The sequence below is a fragment of the Pithys albifrons genome, chromosome 3 (genome assembly GCF_047495875.1).
Source record: "Pithys albifrons albifrons isolate INPA30051 chromosome 3, PitAlb_v1, whole genome shotgun sequence".
Lineage (NCBI taxonomy): Eukaryota > Metazoa > Chordata > Aves > Passeriformes > Thamnophilidae > Pithys > Pithys albifrons.
The window spans coordinates 48967296-48988339 of NC_092460.1; the positions used below are offsets into that span (position 1 = coordinate 48967296).

Below are 21044 nucleotides of genomic sequence, written 5' to 3' on the forward strand. Positions count from 1 at the left end.
ACATACATCCTTCACCTACAAGGGTGCACATCTGTATAAAGATGCTATGTGATATTTCAAACAACCATCACACAACCACATCAGCTCCACCCAGCCTGTTCCACCACTCGTATGAATACACAGCAAAAACATTTTTACACAGCACAGTGAATAGTGATCCCTGCACAAATGCACGCTGAATACCCAAACATACCTGGCGCACACAAACTCCTGACTCCTTATACATAACTGTCACTGAAGAAATACACAGCATTTAATAAGCCCACTCCCGTGACAAAGATGATGAAGTGCCATGTGCACACACACGTCTGTGTCAGTGCAAACAGCACACCAGCGAGTCACAATGCACACATCTATAAGAAAATGAGAGCACATAAAACATCCTCACACACTCAGAAATGTAAGTCAAGCAAGCACCACTGGCTGCATATCACACACAAATATACTGTGCTTATGAATTGCCTGCAGCATACAAACTGATCGTATCAGATACTGTTACCTACCTAAACTCAGCCCACACAGTGGCATAGCATCCTTCTGAATCTTAAACATTTGCTAGCCCTAGCAAACACCAGACATATTCTATCACATGGAAAGCACAAATACTCATCAACATCCAACATAGGCAGACAAACAAACTACACATGAAACACAGACAGCCAGTCCCATTCACTAAAAAAACAAAAACAAAAACAAAAAAAAAAACACAAAACAAAAAAAAAAAAAAGGAGAGACATTCTTGAAAGTTAGGAAGCTGGAATTCACTTTGGAGACAGCTGTATTCTGTGCAGGTGCACATGCACACATACACACACACCAGTGCCACACCAACTCTGCTTTGACTACGATTTTCCCTTTTTTTGCACTTTATCTAATTCTGCCTATTCTAGAATCTCCCAAGTATCTGTCCACTGACACATGTTGCAGCTCCTGATGGCAAAGTCTCTGAAACAGAAATCCTGGAAAAGTATCCACACTCATTCCTTCTGGTGCAAGATGTGCATAATTCACATGCAAAGAAGAGTGAGCAGTCCCACCTGCCCTGAATCCTCTGAAACTGGTTGATAGTGGCATCAGGGGACATGACTGCAAAACCTAAGCATAGTGAAAAACATAAACCCATGTGGGAAGCAGAGATTTGGCCAGGAAGGCACCAGCTTCCTCTAGACCCCAGGAAAGACAAGGAGATACACGAGGTGGTTAAGAAGAAATAAAGGAAGGAGGGAAGATTAGCCCTGCACCAGGGACAGCACAGTAAGCGCTCTGCCAGGCTTGTTTAACAAGCTCGGTAGTGTCTCAGCATGATGCTGCTGGCAATGATGGACAACAGGGTTCAGCATCAGGGCATGCAAGTCTACCTGTTTGCCACTGGGAAACGGGAGAGGCATGGGAAAGCACAGGGTTTCCAAGAGGAAAAAGCAGCAGGGTGTGGGTGCAACAGCAGGTATGTGGTGCAGGGGTCCATGGCTGTCTTGAGATCACTAGAGCAGTCGAGGCACAGATACAAAATGAAGAGCTAACAGGCACGAAGAGGCTGACATAGGCATGGATTGGACACAGGCAATGCAGGGGTTGCAGTTGAGTCTAACCCCAGCCTAACATGGAGGAAATATGGAAGGAGTTCCACAAGCTCTTGTCCTGTGCTATAGGACAGACATGGGCTTTGAGCACATACAGATACACCTCAGTGCAGGTCAATAGAGTATACATTGCAATAGCCTCTTTCAGGGGCTCCCTTGCCCTCGCACATTACGTGCCCCAGCATCCTGCTTCTGCAGTCCTTCACCAAACATCCTCAGCCCCCTCCCACTGCATGCAAGTACACCTTCCCCATTGTTGCTCAGGCATGTCAACTCTCCACTCCCCAGAGCCACCTACTTTGCACCTTTCCCCAGGACACTCCCAGCTTCCCATGCATGCACCACATGCATGTCCATGTGGCAGCATAAGAGGAGCCAGAAGAAATGTGGGAAAGCCCCCACCACCACCTCAACCCCGCCAAAACAACCCCTCTTCCCCTCTGCCTGCACCACCATCACCACCATTCACTTTTCTGAAGGGCTTTAAAGGAGTAAAAATTTCCTCTCTCTCTCAGCCAAACTTGGCCTGTGCATCCAAGCTTGCTAGGACCGTCAGTTCCATGGCACTATGCTCAATTGTACCTGCATGCCACTTCCACAAACAGCCATTGTGCATTACAGGAGATGAATAATTCAGGCTGAAAGGGAACAAACTAGAGTCTTTTGGGTCTCAGCAAGGCACATGTACAGAGCAGAGTGGAGATGGAGTTGCCTCATTTGGTCAAAGCTAACAGATGCTGCCAAACCTGTAAAAGCCGCTATGGTTTGAAATGCTACTTGGTTTAAAGTATGGTCATAAAGGCAATTTAAAGAGGCATTTGGACTCAGAATTCCTAATAGGAGCTGAGAAGTAACACAGAGGTGTCATGTGTGGATATGCAAGGAGGATCTTCATCTCTGAGACACTTAGCACTGACCTAAGCAGCTGAAGAGAGCCACTACAGGAAAAAGGAGACATCATACTAAACAGACCTCCAAACCATCTGCTCCTGTGCTTCAGAGGCATGGAAGAAGCACCATAACTGGCTAAACAAAGATAAAGGGATAGTGAAAGCATGGCAAACAGGACCGAACTGGTATGCATATGTGTGTTTCCATGTGTGGCTCAGTGTGGTATTCATGTTGTTCACCTCAAAGGGATGTGTTTTGCCTTATCTTCACATGCCAATTTTGTGTTGGCATGCAGCAAGACCTGGAAGACACAAACACACGTGTCTGTCAATGTTGCCCTGAGTGAGCCCATCTGCATGGGATTATGCTGAAAGGGGGCAACGTGGACAATGTGGTGCCATGTGCGCACATGGGTGTGCAGGAATGTGTGGCCACTGGTGAGTATCTGTGTGTTGGTGTTGTGCATGTGCCTGCTGTGGGCAGTGGACAACAGGTATCAATGTCTGGGATGTGTATGTGTGTGCATCAGGTGCTGTACTGTAGGGTGAACAGCATCTGTGTGTGTGCATCTGCACTTTGCTGAAAGCCGCAGTACATTTGTGAGGTGTCATAGGGAGCCCTGTGTCCTCTGTGGGTTGCCATGTGTGTGTGTGTGTGTGTGTGTGTGTGTGTGTGTGTGTGTGTGTGTGTCAGCATTTACTCTTTTGTGTGACACCAGTGTCTTACTGCACACCTGCAAAATGAGCATCCTTTTAAAAGTATTGCTGTGCAACAGCACAAAACTTCGGAAAGCGTGCATGTGCTGCATGCACTCCTGGGAGCATACGGGTTTGCAGGGCTGGAATCCCCTCTCTGGGTAGAACAGGCTGTCTGGCTCCTGTGCTGCCTCTCTTCCTGGTCTCTGCTTTTACTTTCTCGCCTTCCCTCAGGTCCCCTTGCTGGCTGGCAGCAGCATGCTCTGCCCTGGGAACCAACTCCCACACACCATACAGCAAGGGAACTCCTTTCTTTGCAGTTCCCTGGTATTTTCCAGTACTACGAGCCACAAAGTGATGAAAAACCTTGCTGGGCAACCGGAACTGAACCTATTCCCTTTCCATATCCTTGTGTCCTTTTTCCAGCCCCCAGGTACAGCACCACAAACTCAAAGGCCTTCACCCAAAGCCACAAACTTTCACCCCAAAATCCCAATCCTTACAAATCAGACTCATAGCTTGGATCCAAGCCATGGGCCATCTCGAGCTGACATAGCTCAGGTAAGGCAACTCAAGGTAACAGCTAGAAGAGAGCAGGCCCTATAGCTGGAAGTAGAGAGAGACTCCTGCAGCTGCAGCAATACCTGTCTGACTCTCAGCTCCCGAGCCAGAATCATCCACAGCTGGTGTTGGTGTAAGAAATCTTGTGCATGAACTACAGTCAGCAGAGCTCAAACTCATGCCTCCGGAGCCAAAGCAACATGTCTCAGCTGCTCTATCATTGTTCCCATCAGAAGGCTAAAACTTCGACCAGATCCAGCATGTACTAAATGACTTCCAGGCTAGTTTCCAAAGAATGGAGCCTGCCCACTTGGGGCAGTGGGACTTGAGCAGGATGAAAACCCCAAAGACATTTCTTTATTCCTTTAACCAATTCTGCAGATCACCACCTTTCTCCCAAACACCTCTACTGTTTGTTCTGGGGCTGATCTAAATTACTCAACTCTCCAAATTGAAATGTGAACAACTGGCCTCCATTTCAGGCTTTGCTTTTGCCCTATATCCCACTTTGCACCTATTCCCTCTGGAGGACAAAACTAGCACACAGGAGCTACTTGTGAAAATATGCACACCTTTCTGGGAAGGCTTCTTGAGCTCCCAGCAAGACCCAGTTTCATCTAGGCCCAGGAGCATACAGTTTTGCCTTAAAATGCAGCCTAACAATTAAGCATCATCTGTTTTTCCTCAACTGCAATCCTGAATCTGTGGTATCCCCAAACTTCACCCAACCCTATACACTGAAAGCCTAACCTCTAAACTCTGTTTTGACCCCTCTGGCTCCAAGTTTCTTCTGAACCCAGTCTTTCACTTTACACATAAGAGTGCTCAGTGCCAGACTCTTTCCCTGATGTTTTCTCCACACTGTACAACAGACTGGGAAACTGGCTCTCTAACCCACTGTGTAGCAGCAGTCATGACCAACACTGCAGGTCTCCAGGAGACAGGCCAGGATCTTGCCAGTTTTTTGGGGTTTTTTTTTCCTAGAGAGGAGCTCTTCTCATGGCTAACACAGTTTGGATAATCTTTTCACTGCTGGCAATCACAACCAGAAAAAACAGTGTCAATATCTAAATGCCCACCATGAAAAGCACAGAGCCAGCCTCAGCATCTCTTTGGGGATCATCCCTGCACAACAACACAGCATAGCTACTCCACTCACCCCAGTTCTTTCCTCACACTGAGGTCTTTCCCTCCAGCCCCGCGCTCTTCTCTTCCCTCCTCGGTCCCATGAGCAGCTCCTTCTGATGCCTTTTCTGCATAGTGCCCTGCAGCTCTGCCAGCATTCCAGGCCCCACCAGGCATGCAAAGAGGGAGCCCCTGATTACCATTCAAGCTGGATTCTCATTAGGCAGAAATGCCCCTCCAGGAGATCCATTAACAGTCCATAAGGTTAACTTAATCCAGCCAGTCTTGTGTGGTCTCTGCCCAAATTCCCTATTACATTAACAATCTTGAGCTTTAATTAGCATGTGAGGCAGAGGTGGCATTATTAATGGAGATAATATGGAGCATTAAGAATAAACAGGCCAGACTGTCTCTCCCCCACCATGCATGCAAATCTTCTTCTGTGCAGAAACAGTGTGAGCTTCCCCCATGGGAAGCACATGCTGAGGGGCTGGGGTGCCCCAGACTGGAGACAAACCTTGGGGCATACGATCAGGCTGGTGCAGAAGAGGTGGAGAGGAAACGAGATCCCAGAGAGACCCTACATCTGCTTGAGAGAAGAGGTGCTGAAAATGAGAAGATGACAATGTGGCAAGTCCTGTGAGAGAAATCCTTGCACTGGGAAGGAGCAGTCATGTCCCTGTCTAATCCAGCCATCACTTCTTTCTAGTAGGCTCGGGAAAGTTAAGAGCAATGTTATGTGAACCTCTGTTCCCTTGCATGCTTGATTCACACTGCCATATGTGTGCACATAGGATAACATGATGGATGTATGCACTTGAACATCACATGTAAGGAGGGGTTGCCTGTCTGATGGCCAGCAGGCTGTAGGAACTAGATGCAGCTGGGAAAAGTGCCCCTCATGAATCTCCTTTCTGCCCAGAGTCACAGTATGCTGAGAACACAGGACAGGACAGAGGGAGTACAGAAGGAGAGAAGCAGTTACTTGTGGGACCAAAGAACAAATGGATAGGGGCTGCCACCTGGTGCAGATTAACTGTGCAGTGGGGAAGGGGTAGGTCCCACCTAGGACAGGCTGGTGGCTTGCTGCACAGGTGGCTGGTTAAATCAGCTTGGTCAGCATAGGTAAAGGGGCAGCCTGGTGCAAACCCTCTTCCAGCCCAGACAGAGCCAGCTGGTCCCTGGGGAGAAGACACCCTGGGCAGAGCAGGGGAGGACTGCTACTGCCAGCAGCACCAAGGGCCTGGGGAGCAAAGGGTACAAATTGGTCAGAGATGCACTGTGTCTCAGCCAGGCTGTTCAAGGGGAGATCATAAGCCTGATGCTTTCTTCTAATACATGAATTTGCAAAACCGTAAGACAAAACAGGGGAGGAAGGAAGCAGAAAAAGCTAAGCCAAGGAAGCAGCACCTAATGACAAGACCTCTGGACTGCTAATTCACCCCTCCAGCAGCAGCCAGCAGACTGGGGAAAGAGAGAAGCTTGCCTTGAGGACCCACAACCACAGGGAAAGGCATCCTGGCTTGTAGCTGAGGTCTGATCCATTTTGTTCCAGCTGTACATATCTCCATTGTGATCAGTGTGTCCCTCCAGGCTTTGCAGAAAGGCTTGCACTGAGGCAACCATCCCTGAAGCACAGGGTGATATCCCTGTGCCTTGGCCCTGAAGCAGCGGGCCGGTGCTAAGTATCCTTGCTTAGTGCAGAGCAGTGCCTCAGGCTGGGCTGCTCTCTCCCAGGACTGCATTCAGCATCAGCCCAGCTGCCTTAGCCTGCCCAGAGGCATAGTGGGCAATGATGGAGCCCAGCTCTTCCACTTTCCAGCACAGCAAGCTCCCACTCCCCCAGGCCCACCAGCCAGCCCCTGCCAAATCCATTTGTCCAATCTTGCGCTTTCTGCTAATCCTGTTGAGCCATCCTTTAAGTTGCTCTGAGGCACAGATAGAAAATACAAAGATGCCTTAAGAAGCTTCCCCTGACCTTGCTCAATTCAAGATAAAGGGCTTTGATTTAAAAAATTACAGTGGGGGTTTGTCACTGATCCATTGCATGGATTAAAGGAAAACAAACAGAGACACAGGATGCAGCTGGTGCTAGGTGAGCAGACAGGGAAGGGAAAGTTACAACCAGCATGGGGGAGGAGGCAAAACAAGGAAAGGACAGAAAGCGAGAGGGGAGGAAGGAAAAATAACATCTCCCTTGCTGTCTCCACACTTGACTATTGGTAGAAAAGCTTTGTACACACATGATGTTACACAGTATGTCCTACCACCTTCCTTGATCTCTAAGGAAGATCGAGGCAGCTGCACTGTCTCATAGTGTGACCAGGCTTGGTACAGGGTACTGGAACTGGGAAAGAGCTCCTTGCCCTGTGAGAGGCTCCCAATGGGGCACCTGACTAAAATCTCAAGTTGCAAGTGCCTGCTACAGAGTTCATCACTACTATCTCTCCTTCTGATGTTGCTCAGGCCTTTCTGCCTTCACCCCTTGATCCTCCCTTCACACCAGACCTCTCCCTTCATCTTTCTCCTCTTCCTGACAGTACTGTCTGTCACTCTCTCTGCTGCCTATCTTGGCCAAGGTCATACTGGACAGTGTCCAAGCAGACTTCCCACCACTTACCTCACTCCCCTACAGCCCTTAATTTGAAGGTTACTCAGAACAGTTTTGCTTTGTAGGAAATGTTCTGAGGACTACTGGGGGCACCTTCTTCTTTCCCTGTACTCTCCAACATTTGTTGCACTCCATCAGGGCCTTTTAATTCCTGGCATGAGCCTGTTTACTCCCTCTGGACCTATTCTATTTGAAGAACATTCACAAGATTGCTGATGTTCATTTTCATTCATCTTTTCCAGGTATGTTAACCAGAAAAGGAAGGTTAGAGATGAACAATGATAAACAATAATAAACAATGCTGGAAAACTAGTAACAATTGATGAAGGGAAGGCTGAGATACTCAACCTTTTTCTGGCTCAGTCTTCAATGGCAACATCTCTTTCCACACCTCTTGAGTGGATGGACAGTAGGATGGGGTCTTGGGGAGCAAAGTGCTTCTCACTGTAAGTAAAGTTCAGGTTCATGACCACTGGAGGAAACTGGGCATACATAAGTCTATGGGGCCTGACAAGATGAATCTCAGACTCATGGGGGAGTTGGCTGATGTAGTTACCAAGATACTTTCTATGATATTTGAAAAGTCATGTCAGTAAGATGAAGTCCCAGGTGACCAGGAAAAGGAAAACTCTGTACCCATCTTTTAAAAAGATAGAAAGAAGAATTCTGAAAACTGTCAAGCTCTCCACCTCACCTCTGTGCCTGGGAAGACCATGGACCATTCTCTTCCTATTTTTCAAGCCTCCTAAGAGCCTTCCCAGTTCTATCTTGATGGCCAAGGGCACCCTCAACTGGTTTCAGAAATTTTTCCAGCTTCCTCATCTCCTCCTACCCCCTGCCACTGTAGCTGACTTAAACTTTTTCACCTGTACGGGACCTCATGCGACTCATCACTGTGATGTCACTTCCCACCGAGGAATGCCCCATGTCCTGTTGCTAAAAGTTACACCACTGTAGACAAGAAAGAGGCAGCTGATAAATGCAGCAAGATGAAATGTGAAGGGATACTGGAAAAGAGACAGCAGAGACCATAAAATGAGACAGGTCTATAAAACCACAGATAACATAAGAAGGGGAGAGGGGAGAGGTGTTAACTGTCTCTTCCCACTCAAAAATCAGGGGTCAGGAAATTAAACCAGCAAATTACAGGTTCAAGACAAACTGCATGTTTATACTGCAGAACTTCCTACCATACAAGTATTCTGAAGGATTCTGAGGATGCTAAAACTTTACATGATTCCAAAAATAGGTTCAGGGAAGAAACAAATCCATTGACAACTATGAAGTGTACCACAGATCTTTTAGCACAAGGTCCCTCAGACACACATCACTGAAAGCTGAAAGTGTTAGGAGGAAGTGCTGCTACATAGTTGTCCCATCTATATGTATGCCCTTCCTTCTTTCACCCACTGTTAGAGATACTGCCCTGGAAGGATCTCAGACCTGGCTCAGTAGGGTTCTTTTTATATTCCTGTGGCTTTCCATAGCTAGGCTGACACATAAAGCATGGACAAAGAGTCGCTCTGAGTAACAGTATCATTTTGGTGCATTACATCGTTTTAGAGATGGATGGACAAGGCAGCAAACAGCAGAGCCCATTCCAAGGACTTTTTTCTCCCTGACCTAAAGCTGGAAGGAGGTCTGAGGTCATATAAACCAGCCATTCCATACCAATCCTTGCTAGGAATAACATGACTGCTTGAGCCCTAGACCCCTCAATGCCACATTCTAGACTTTTCTAAGACCAAATTCCCTTTCCCTGTTGATAAACACAGAGCCTTTTCAGCAGACCAACTGTAACAGGTCCAACCACCTTGAATTCCCTTGCATTTTTCTGACCTGTCTATCACACTATTCATGGCAACCTCTCCACGCTAATCCTTTTATTATGATCTCACTCAATTTTCCTGGTCTGTGACTGCAATGAGGGAAAAAAAGGAGGGGTATTAATCCTTTTGACCTTGTTTTCCTAATTCTGGACCATCTGTGACTAGGAATTCAGAGGAGGGAAGTCTGATCCTCCTGACCCACTGTCAACCCCTTATTTTAGGAGGTTCAGTCTGTACTGTCCTAGAAAGTTGTGGCAAAGCCCCTTTTCACCTACAGGCACTTCCTACAAGATTCCTTCCTTGACTACCTCTCCAGCTAGAGGGGGTGAAGAGATGGAGGGAATATTCTCCTCCACCTCCAGCACACTCTGTTTATCATTCCTCCTGTATCACCTCTCTGCTACCTCAACTGTAGTGTCTGCAAGTTCTTCCCATATATGAGACAGGGAATCAATAAAAGGTGAAAGACAATCAAACATCTTTCAAAATTTCACTGGCAACACTGCATATAAAGAAGAGGCTTTGTAGATAATTCCACTTCCGCCACTGGAAAGCTTGTTCCCTCTACCCCTTTTTCCCATCATGTTTCCTTGCTTCAAGCAATTGCATCTCCAAAAACCTGCCACACTATTTCATAGTTGGTCTGAGCACTCACAACAGGAAGCTTGCATGTATCCTCAAGAGAGAGACCAATATTCTCCTCAGCTTCATCCCATACCTCTGACTTTGCCTAGTTTTTGCCACCCTAATCTCTCTTTCCTTAGTGTTTACAGTCCTCAAATACATGTAAACTGTTACATATCATCATTTAGTCAAGCTCTACATATTTTGTTGTTTTAATCTCTGCTCATAAGTAAGTACCTTCAGCCCTTTCATAATTTTCATTGCTTTTCTCTGAATTCCCTCCAATTTACCACCCTCCTTCATCTAGTGAATGCCAGGGTTTCCAGATTGGTCTCACTAAAGCCTTGGAAATAACATGAATTTGGTCTCCCATGTGCTTCAAGGCTTGATGTTTCTGGATGTACTGGAGTACATGGATATCAGAAAGTTAACTCACCTCACACATGTGGCACCAGATAATACAACTGAAGGCTATCTCCCTAGGGAGAGGAAGAAGCTAATTCATGAGAGCGGGGAGAAGATACATGGACACATAGGACAGATGTCCTGCAGCCAAACAAGGGACACAACTACAAACACTTACATACCTCAAGAAAAGACATGAAGTCCAAGAGATGGAAAAGTGCATACACACACACACACACACACACACACACACATACACACGTCCACACATTTGACTCCACAAATAAACCCACATACGATTACCTGCATCATACCCAGGCACATAAACAAGTGCATACAGGAACACATTGATAATACAGTGAGGCAGGAATAACATACATGTACACATAGACTTTGGTCATGCACACCTAACCTGTGCATACTAAAGGACAGGACAGGAAGTCTAGCTGAAAATGGGGCTCTCCCTGTTCACAAACATACATGTTCTCATGCATAAACCAATGCTCCTGGAGAAAAGATAGCTCATGAAGTCCTCATAGTAACCTAAAAATACACAGGCAGCTCTGATCCATCTGGTATACACATTGAGCCCATGAGCCATGGAAAGAATGAATACAAACATATGACACCTTGCCTTAAGGCAACTGGTAGCACATACATCATACTGAGACAGAGCCTGCATATCTACAGCACCTTCCATGGTCATTACCTTATCACCAAAGCTATTCAGAAGTGAGATGAGAGCTGAGGAACATAGAAAGGAAGAAAGGGACTACCCACAGGGCAGATGTGGCAGAGCTAGGGATCCCTCTGCCTACTCTGTGACCCCGTCCCTGTGTCATGTTACTGATGATCCTTCCTCACAACTGTATTTGCTCCATTTCTCTGCTATTAGACTGACATTCACAGGAGTCAAAAGCACCCACACTTTCTTGCAAAGCCTTTCCCTTACAGCTTATCAAAAACAGAAGGGTGTTAACCTTGTGTGAGGGTATCTCTGTGTAGGGAAGAACATGAATTTTTGGGCCCCAGACACAGTTTCTTACCTCTATGAAATTCATATTGCACTATCAGCTCCCCAAAGCATCACCTGGAATAAAATTCTACACTAAAGGGCTGAAAAGCTGGAAATGCATTCCCTCGAGTGACTGCAGGTGGGAGAGAATGGCCCCAGCACATTAGTCAGGTTAGCACTGGATGAGCCTCACGTTCAGCAGCAGGACAGATTCTCCTGTGGGGTTTTGATCCTGTGCATATCTCCATGGTGTCTGGTGCTATGCTATAAAGCACCATGTAGGCACTGAGACTACCCAAACCAGTGTTGCCTGGGTACCTTTAAAGACTCTCTGCAAGAGGCAACATCTGGGGACAAAATCCATCAAGTCATTCATCTCACCCTGACTCCTGGTAGCTTGTTTCCCACCTCTTAAAATGCAGTGGAATGAGTGACAACTGCCCTTCCTCTTTCTGTACCTCAGCTGGTCAGCTGGAACTGGGTTTCTTCTTGGCTTATGAGTGTTGAGAAAACGAGGTCATTTCTCCTCAGTGACAGAAAATTATTTGGTGAGGAACACAGTTCATCTCAGGCAATGGCTAGGTACCCCTGAGCTACCCAGGAGACCCTTAAAGAGGAAGTCAGGGAACGGCAAAGAAAGGCACGAAATTAACACCAGCTGGGGAGCACAGGAAAGCCAGAGCACAAATGCAGCTCTGCTAAAGTGAAGCTGTAACTTCTGCCAGTCCATCTTACCACTGAAGCAAACACAACAGAAGTCCCACAGTCATTGCCACCTCCAAAGTGCCAAGTTTGACTCATTTAGGGCTTTAAATACAGCATTCATCTGGTTCACAGCTGTGAGAAACCCATCCTGACCCAGCAGAGGGAAAGGGCTGGAGGTGGGTCACAGCCCCTTGGTCTGCTCCCTGAGCATTGCACTCTCCTCTTCCAGTCCATAAAAAGGATTTCACCCCCCTCCCTGGTGAGGGAAGTGGCTCCCATGCATTCAGCCTGCCTCCCTTCAGTAGTTTACTCCATGTCCTCCTTCAACCCTCTTCCCACATGGAAAAGCACTGGGGGACACTGAGCTCTGCCCCTTCAGAACTGTTCAAGCACCCACTGTAGCTCAGTGTCAGGACTAGCCTGGACAGTCCCTATCAGCAGAACCCACAGAACTACTGAGGAAACTCCAGCCCTCCCCACAGCTGCCAGCAGCCTGGGATCCATCACTATTCAGGACAGCTCTGCTCTTCCATGGAGGAGAAAAGCAAAAGCTCCTCCGTTCCCAGAAAAATAGGGTATTTTGCTGGAGCACATTTTCTCTGCACCTAAGCTGCTCCTGTCCTGCTCTGGGGCACAGGCATGGGTGAGGACTGCAAGTGTTTTTTAGGGACATCACATCCCTTTACCAGAGCAGGGCACCCCTCATCAGTTCACAACAGTGTGAGGACAGAGGTGTTCCCCGCATGTCTTGTGCCCTCCCTCACACTAAGAAAAGAAACAACTTAGTCCAGGCCCACACAGGAAAAAAACCATTGTTTTTGGGATGAGAGAGAAAACAGCCAGGTCTCTCTCCTGCAGCAAATGTGCTGGTATTTTCTGATACAGCTAATAACAGCACTGGAAGGTTTCAACAGGCCCTGATGTGACCACTGACTTTTTTCCCAGGTGGGCAATGTTCTCCACTACTCTTCAACAGGGGCAGATGAGGCAGCTGCACTCTGCCTGGAGCTGCATCTGGCTTCTGACATGACCAAGGTAAGAACAAACATCACAGACATCATCACAGCCATGCTTCCCTCCCTTCTGCCTTCCCTGTAATTTTTACCTTTCCGATTTTAGCCACAAGCTGCCCCCCTGCAAAAACTATACCTCCTTATGCCCCCCTTTCCCAAATACCCTCTCTACCCTCCAAGTGGTTTCTGCTCCACAGCTTAGCTTTGCACTGGTGCAGCAGATCAGAGAGCATATTCCCAAATACCCGCTTTGTCTGGTGCTGGGTGAAGAGAGGGAAAGGCCAAACATCCCCCAGTTCCTCCCTTGGTGTCATAGCTCTTGAGGGAAGGAGGGAACTGGGGAGAAGTGCAATTAGGGCAGCTTGCTTCATACTGACAAATCTGCATGCTTGTGGGTTGGGTGCCCTGAAAGCCAACCACTCCCCAAAGGAAAATAATGGAGTGAAGAGGGTGGCAGGTGGGGAAGGGGATGAGGGGAAGGTTTCTATGTTGGGGAATTCAGTGGGATTAAAGTAGCTGTTTCTCACCCCTGGCACTGCATCGGCACCCCTCCACTCCCTGCAGCTTCCTCACGGCTGCTAGTACGATCTGCACGGAGGGGGAAGGGGGGAGGGGGGGGCTGTATTTAAATATATTAATAATGCATGTTCCATGCAAATGAAGCTGCTTTTGAATATTACATTAGCGATGCTGTCAGGCTGCGCTTCTCGGGACCCAGGAGTGACGGGATGTGTGGGGACCGGGGAGTGGGGGTGTAGGGAGATAAGGCTCACCACAAATCCCCTCAAACCTCAACACAGCTTCCTTTCTCCCCCTCAACCCCCGCTCCCCCCCATTACACATACTCCCACTCCCTCCCACCTCCTGGTGCATGACAAATTCCTTGGCTTGCAGCATGCAATGCAGCCAGGTTCCCCAGTCCCTTAGGCCCCCTCTAGGGATGGACTCCCCTCCTTCTCCCCACTCCCTATGTAATCCTTACCCACCCTGCAATTTCAGCAATCTTCTCCCTGCTCCACACCTTGGTTTATAGCTCCCTACCTCCAGAGTGGAGAGAAAGGTCCTGCTCTCCAGCCTTTAGGGGAAAGGAAGGGAAGCAGGTCCTAAGTGTGGCCTGCACTTGTGCACCCCTTTGTGTGCACCCACTGTGCTTGCATGAGCTCAGAGCGGGTGCCAGTGGACCGCGGGCTGTGCACGGCTGCAAGATGTACGCGCCCGCAGCTCACGAGCGAGCGATGCTCTCCGCCCCACCGACACCTCCTTCCCTGGGTGCTTGTGAGGATGTTTGCAAGCATATTGTTTATGCACAGCAACCCCCGCCCCCGTGCACATACACGCATGGGATATACACGCATGTGCTTGCATGCATGCGTGCAGAGGTGGGGGGCACACGAGCACACACGCAAGAGGGCATTACGTACAGCAGCTCCCGAATATGCTGCCTGCTGCAGCATTAGCAGATTTATGCTGCCTTTCCCCAGCCAGATCCAAGCTCTGGAATGGGAACATCAGCAGCTGTGCACTCCTGTCTGTCCTGGGATGAGAATAGGATGCGTCTGTTCGTCTCTCTCCCCCACCCCCATGCCTCCTCCTTCCCCCTCCTCTTGCTCCCATTCATTCATTCAGCTTCTCCTCCCCCCATCCCATGCCCCAAAGCAGGAAGATCCTTATGCATAGAAATGTGGCCATGCTTTCTCTGGTGGAACAAACGGGCATGCAGACACCCTGCAGGCAATACATATACACTTACATATGCATTCGAGTAGCTGTCCTGGGCCCCTACATAAATACCCAGTTCCCACCATCACCACAGACACATTCACAAACCCGACAGACACCACGCGATGACTTTTCTGCAGCCAGTCAGCTTCCCAGCAGAATAGTGTAAGAGTGGAGAAGAGATTTACTCTCACTCCCCTGCATCCAAACCAGGCAAATATTCACATACCACACATGGACAGGCACACAGACACAGACACACACATCACTGTCCGCAAAAGCTCCCCAACAAAGTTTGCAAAGAGGCTGTGGGATGAGGTGGTCTCCTTCTCTGTCCCATAGCTGCAGGCAATATACAGAGAGATTTACCTGTGTAACTGTCTGCACATGCACGTCCATGTATGTGTGGAGGTACACACTTATAGCTATACCTATACATATGTATGTATACACACACAAAGACACAAATACACACATATATGTACATATACATATGTCCTCTCCTCTCGCAAGGTCTGAATAGATGCAGACGGGTCAAACTCAGCTGTGTGCAGCAAGGCTGAACCTATTCAGCATCCTGATCCTAAGCAAGTGCACACTCACACTCACACTGGAAGGGAGACCTGTCTCCAAGCCTCTCTCCCTCCCATCACCCCTTGTAGGCATATCTCCCCCCCCAAACACACACACACACCCTGGGCCACTTCCCCATCTCCCTTGCACTCACCCTCACCTTCATCCTCAGATCAGAGACATCCACCCCTCAGGGAATTCGTGCACGAGCTCTAGGAAAAGGGCAATTCATGCATCCTGCCCTTCTCCCCCTTTTCCAATCTCAGCTGCTTCTCCAAGAGGCAACACAGATGACAGCCAGGAGCTGAGGACACGCGAGGCAGCTGCACAAGGACTGCACACAAAAACGTGTCACACATACACATGCACGTACCTGCTTCTGGAGGGGCGATTGCTCCCAGCTTCCATACAGGGCATCACAAAGATGAAGTGGAGGCACAAAAGACCCCTGTCCTCAAGCAACTTGCAGCCTTGCAGATGTGTTTGTGTGTGGGGAGAGGGGGAGGGGGAGGGGGTATCCCCCACTTGTGTCACCCCTTGGAGCTGTACTGTTCAGTGCCCCACAGCTGTCTCATTCCTTGCCGCACCTAGGCAGCACTCCCAGCCATGCACACGCGCGAGCACGACAGGCGGGGATGGAGCAGCAGTCCAGGGAGGGCACGCACAGCCGGAGGATTTGCTGCCTTCGCCGCATCCGCATCACTGGGGGAAGAAAGCAGAAAGGGCTGTATTGGCATTTAAAACGCAAGTGATTAATTCACCACAGGCTCGGCTGATAGGGCTCTGGGACCAGAGCCGGCAGCACTGCTTCTCCCAGCTGGGAAGGCTCTGACAGGCAAAGGACCCCCTTCCGTAGAGCCGGTTTCGAGCTCTCCTCGCCTGCACAGCCACTGCTCCGGTGCCGGCGGAAAGGGGTGGGCCTACACCGGAGACATGAGCACACGCATGCAACAGCTGCTGGGGAACTGCACACACACACACACACACACACACAGACACACACAATTTCCCTACAACAGCTGCTGAAGAGCTACACACAATATACAACAGCTTCCCAGGAATACACACAAGCAACAGCTGTTGGGGAATCACACACACGGAGGCTGCAGCTTCTTAGGATCAAGTAATCCACATGAAAATACAACAGCTTCTAGGAACCACACAGTTATAAACAACAGCTCCTGAGTAGCTACACACACACACACATACACACATGCATGCAACAGCTATACACCTACTGACATAGGTCTGTGTCAGTATAAACTACACCTTGATACATGCACCTGAGGTATTTGCTAAAAAAAGACATATAAAAAGATAACAGGAGATAGGGAAAACCTTTCATCCACACATAAACACATACATATGACTGCTCTGGGGAGATTGTCTTGCATACACCTCCTCAAATCACCACCACAGAAATTCAGCAGCTCCTCAGAAACCACCCAGAGCCACATACCCTCATGTACATGCAACACCTTACTGGAGGACCTTCCACCTCCCTCTCCCCAAACCCATGCATGCCATCACCAATAGTATCTTGCTCACAGTCAGAAACAACAATTCATGTGCACCAGGTGCTGGGGAATCAGCCACAGCTTGGCCTCCAAATACTGCACACAGGCAATACCTGCTAGGAAACCACTTTCCCAAACACACGGTGACTCTTACGAGATTACTCCCCAGTCCCTTTGCGGAAAGTAGAAGCACACATGACAAACATAAATAATTCCTGCACAAGGATGCAAGATCACAACTGGAGGGACACAATGCATCCCTCTCACTCACCACAGCAGTGGAGGAACTCAGACACAGGCACACATGCAACAGCTCAAAAATCTTATGAACATTGGATGGGACCTGGCTTCCTGGGATGTACAATCCAGTCTCCTGCTATTCTGGGCAACCACATTGTACGGTCTTGCTCACAAATGTCTCAAGGTCCGTCTGAGTACTGCAAGACTATTTGCTTCCTGCTCAGAGGCTGTTTTGCCCCCTGGCCACCTTGATGTTAGAAGCTTCCCCAACATCTGCATTTACTCATGCCCATTTCAAACCCACCTGTTTGTGTGCCAGCTGACCATGTTCTTCACACAGGCATGCACAGAGGTTATGAAAACAAATGGAAATGCTCTGAAACCTCCACTTCCACCTGAAAAGACACCATCTGCACCCCTGCCTCACACAAACATACACACATGCAACAGCTGGATGAAGACATTCTCCTCAGCATAAATATCAACATGCTTGCAACAGCTTCTAGGTAAATAGTCACCTAGCCCTGCGACCCATAGCACTCACATGCACACAGGTACAGATATACAAACACATAAAACCTCTGATGGGAAACTAATTACTTTCTTCATGCAGTCTAAAAAATGACGAGGAACTAGTCTGACACACACACTCCACTGCAAGCAGCACTGTTATTAAATGTGTTGTATTAATGGCATGTAGCTGCATCAGGGGAGATTTAGGTTGGGTATTAGGCAAAATTTTTTCATCCAGATGGTAGTTGGGCACTGGAACCGGCTTCTGAGGGAAGTTATCATGGTACCAAGCCAGACAGAGATCAAGAAGCATTTGGACAATACTCTCAGGCACATGCTGTGATTTTGTGAGCTGTTTTGTGAAGAGCCAGGATCTGAACTCAATGTTTCTTGTGGATCACTTCCAACTCAGAAAATTCTATTCTATTCTATTCTATTCTATTCTATTCTATTCTATTCTATTCTATTCTAATTGTCATATCTGTTCCATCTAAAGAAGTTCACCTGTGACCCACCTCTCCAGCCTGCTAGTTAATATTAAAGTACAGAACAATGTAATTACCCCATCTATCTCACTCCTGAAGTTCTGTAGAGGGAAGGTGAGCTCCTTGGACCCTCCTGCACATTTTTGTCTCTGTTGGAAGAGACAATCTCATGTAAATCCAATCCGAGCAAGTAGAGAACTGCTCCTAGTCTTCTTACTTGTGTACAACAGACTCATGGACAGGACACCAACCCATAAACACGGTACATGGGGAGGCAAACAATACAAAGTCCTATGGCAATGAGTTGCCTCCCTCAAAACACAGGCAAGTGCAAAGGACTCTTCTACAGAACTAACCCCATGCATCACACACACCAGCTAGATGGCACAAAGAAACAAGTTGGACCACCAGGTACAAACACAGGAGGTCATCAGCCCTCTTGACACATAGGAAGCTTGCTGTGCCCTCTTGTACTCCACACCTGCAAAACAAGCAAAACACACACACACACACACATACACACACATACATACACATTCTGCAAAGAGACAGATGTGCAGCTCTGAGGACATGTTGCGATGTTCCCTGGACCATCTGTAGATGTCTGTTCCCAGTGGATTAAATGCCAGCACTAGTCACTCCTCCTGGAATCAGAGGCAAAGAAAGTTTGTTTTGGCAACTACAGGCTCCAGTTTCCTTAACTTTATCACTTTGGGGAGTTATGACTGTGGGGTTTTTCCTCCAGCTCTTTTAAAGCCAAAAGCTAAAGGAACAGAGACTTGCTTCCTTCTCCCTCTACTCCCTCCAAGGACAGACACTATCTAATTTTGGAGGATGTTGAAGTAGGAGAAAAGGTTTCCAACTCCAAATTAATGCAGGATTTGTTCCTACTTGAGTTCCTCCAGGATCATCATTCAGTCTGTTCGTGATGAGTCTCCCAGAGGCTTTCCTGCTGGCCCACATCCTCCAGGACTCAGAAGTGCTGGGGAAGGATCCTTGTACTACCATGGCCTGTGGGGGACAAATGGTACTTGCTCATAGTCCCACTGACCTACGAACAGCACTTGACTCCAGCAGAACAGAAGTGCCACTAGAGACAAGCAGAAGCAAGCACCACATTCCCAGTGGTGTGGGACATTTGGGTCCTTCATCTAGTTCAAAGCCAGTCCCTCTGTGCTTATTTGGCTCATTGCAGATGGTTTAGAGGGTACAGAAACTCACCCCCATGTTTATTTTGCAGAGGCTCTGCCCTTGCCAAAAGTCCTGGAACGACTCTGTTGTTTTTTGCTTTGCAAATGAAAAAAAATCACCAAGAAAGAAAAAAAAAAATTCCTAAGGACGTCATAGATACTTTCAGTCAGCTGCAGAGGTGCCTCATTCCCTATGTCCAGAGGTACAGAAGAAGAATCATCTTCTAATTCTTTTATGCCTATGTCTCTGAGACCGCATAACCTTCCAGTCAGGCCTGACCTCTCTGCCCCCTTAATAGGGGACCAAAACCCACTTTGGTTTACACCTTTCTGTTCAGCTGCTGCTCTATTGGGGTGCTGCATCCTCTAAGACTGGATATGCTCTTGGGGTGAACAAGAAAGCTGACATTATTAGAGCAGTTCCCTAGTGTTATTCCAACATATGCCAGGGAGCTGTTAAGTCCCAGAATAGCCCAGAATCTGAGAGTCACAAAAATTATGACAAAACTGATTTTTTAACCCTCTGTGCCCAACACGGGAAATACCAGAGGTAATGTTCAGCATGGACTTACAGTAACTCTAGGGAGTAAAATCTGGGAGTGCAGACAGCCATTCACCCCCTCTCACCCATCACCTGGCCCTTGTGCCATTTACCCACACGAGGAAGGAAGAGTCAGACAAGGAAGGCAGCCACGCAGTCTGCCTGCACTTGCCTTTCACTGTATGCTGCCAGGGAAGGGAGTCTCACTGGGAGTATTTCCAGCTCATGGAGCTGGCAAATCCACCCTTCTCCCTTTCTACCTCTTACCCTGCCCATCTGCCTGTCTCCCACTAGGGTACAAGTAGGTCCTATGGCTGGGGAAAATGGGCTGAGGGAGAGGGTTAGGTTCTGCCCTCGTTGCAGTCAGAATCTCTCCACTGATCTATACTGCGGTGAGCAGTGACAGATTGATTTTACAGCTCTGCTTGGAGCCGGCCGCTGGCCCTGGGCTGTGGATGAATCAGCTTTCTCTGGTCCTTGGCTTTTATTTCATTATTTTACTGCAACCTCACTCACAGGCAGCTAAAGAGGGAGCGACAGGGAGAAAGACAAAGTTGGCAGATTTCCTTCCCTGCTCATGTGCTCCCAGCCTCCCAGCTTGGCTTTGGGACTCCAGGAGGAGGGAGGGAAGGGATTGTTTTCCAGGGACTGACATTTGTCAGGAATAAAGACATGAGGCTCCTTCTACATGGGTAAATGCATGTTGCAGTGCATGTGGGAAACAGAAAGGACTGCAGAGGCACCACATAGCCTGAACACTTACTGCACTGTTTTGCCAATGCCTTGATCTTTGCCAAGTGTGGGGGGGGGGGGCATTTTTCAATGTAAGGGCAGCATGTTTGGAAATACCAAGCCACGAGTGCATTGGACACTAACCTCCTTACAGATTCCAGGGTGGAAGCGATTCCAGGTTCTTCTCTTACAGCAGTGGATGTAGAGGAGGGGGAAAGGACTGTATGCAGCTGTCTCCATCAGGCTGACAGGTGCACATGCTACAGGTAGAAGGCTCTCCTGGGATAAGGTAGCGCCTCCAGCCCTGGAATTGACCTTCTTCCCTCTCCTGCAAGTGAATATTGTAGACATTGTTCAGGGGGAGCCAGGCTTAGTTCTAACTCTGTTGGTTCATGTGCTATCAAAAAGACCAAGTGAATTCAAACAAGGACAGAGTAACACAATCAAAGGGCAGAAAGGTGTTGGATTTTTCCAGGCCTG

At 48.2% G+C, this 21044-nt stretch overlaps 1 protein-coding gene across 1 annotated transcript in view; it reads right to left on the reverse strand.

Annotated features, from left to right (window-relative positions):
* The window catches only part of ELFN2 (extracellular leucine rich repeat and fibronectin type III domain containing 2), a 53453-nt gene extending 37477 nt beyond the window's left edge, over nucleotides 1–15976 (reverse strand). Inside the window, exon 1 of the mRNA XM_071551734.1 lies at nucleotides 15720–15976. The gene's annotated coding sequence lies outside the window, so the exon portion shown is untranslated. The remainder of the gene's footprint in view (nucleotides 1–15719) is intronic.
* Nucleotides 15977–21044: the final 5068 nt, after the last annotated feature.